We start from the raw sequence: 1,367 nt of genomic DNA on the forward strand, positions 1-1,367 counted from the left end.
CATTATGCGGGAAAGAAAAAAGGCCCGATGCCCACGTATCGTCTTTTCAACGTTGCGTGCACACGGCGTTAAAAGGACGCATGTGTTCGTACTTTTCGTTTCGGTGAGTCACACACAACAGGCCGAAAATGCCGTTTGGTCGTTTGACAGAAAGGGCTATTTGGCCGTATGATCCGCTAAATGACCAAATGATCTTTTCGGCCAAAGGACTTTTTCGTCCAAATGACTAAGCGTTATTTTCGGTCGTGTATCCATTTCGTTAAATGACATTTTCGGTCAGATGGGTCTAATGTTTTATTTGGCCAAACACCTTTCGGCCAAATGGCCCTTCCTGTCATTCGGCGAAAAACCATTTGTTCGAATGTCGCTTGGCCGAATAACACTGTAAGCCGAATTCCATTTGGCGGAATCATGTAAACGTTTGTCCGAAACGGTTGTTGGGTCGAAATGGGTTTAAACGAAAATGTAATTTGGCCATCTGCAATTTGGTCGGGATAATCGTTTTGCCGAATAGATCATTTAGCCGAATTGAGCTTTCTGCAAAACACTCCGACACTTTAGGCAAGATGTTCATTCCTGCCAAATGGTTCTTTCTATCAAACGACCATTACGGCCAATTGAGATATTCGGTCAACGGATTCTTTCATTTACAATGTTGTGAAAACTCATATATGAATATATACATTATGTGAAAGATATTGATTTGGAAAATGTATTGGAGGTAACCACTTTCCCTTCGATGGGACTCGAACCCATGACCCCACAGTACGCCAGACTGGTGCTTTAACCAACTAAGCTACGAAGGACCTCCGTCGGCCTTCGCAACCTAGCGGCTACTGAACGAGCTCGAGATTCCCAAATTGGACGCATAGTCAAATCACTCGCAATCCATTTCTCAAGCCAACACTTCCGCATGTGTGTAGTACACTTTCACATTAGAGGAGCGTGAATATTTAGAATGTCTGGCGGCTATACACATTCTTCATCAGCAACTGTACTGATCAAGTGAGATTGTGTAAGCTAACGGATGGCAACTAAAAAATATGAATGACTTCAATACTTTTCTATAAGAATAATAATGTTGTCACAGAAATATGACTTAATGTGAATGAATTCTTAGAATGATTCTTTAGGATTGTCACACACACAATTTCACACCAACATTGCTTACATTATGCCGTCAAAACAAATAATACTGCGTCGCGCATTGTAAATTTTTCAAGCAAACAAAGATCGTGGAAAAAGTACACGGTCGAACATTTTAAGCGTGAAAATGTTCGAAAACTGTCATAGCATTATTAGATCTACTCAGCTCTATTGTATACAAAAGTAATTGTAAGGCCAAAGACACGAAGCAACTCATAAGC

At 40.9% G+C, this 1,367-nt stretch overlaps 1 non-coding gene across 1 annotated transcript; it reads right to left on the reverse strand.

Annotated features, from left to right (window-relative positions):
• Positions 1-730: 730 nt before the first annotated feature.
• Trnaa-ggc (transfer RNA alanine (anticodon GGC)) lies at positions 731-806 on the reverse strand. Its single transcript has one exon. It is a non-coding gene; the product is annotated as a tRNA-Ala (tRNA).
• Between the last annotated feature and the right edge of the window lie 561 nt (positions 807-1,367).

The sequence above is a fragment of the Armigeres subalbatus genome, chromosome 2 (assembly GCF_024139115.2).
Source record: "Armigeres subalbatus isolate Guangzhou_Male chromosome 2, GZ_Asu_2, whole genome shotgun sequence".
In the NCBI taxonomy this organism is placed as follows: domain Eukaryota; kingdom Metazoa; phylum Arthropoda; class Insecta; order Diptera; family Culicidae; genus Armigeres; species Armigeres subalbatus.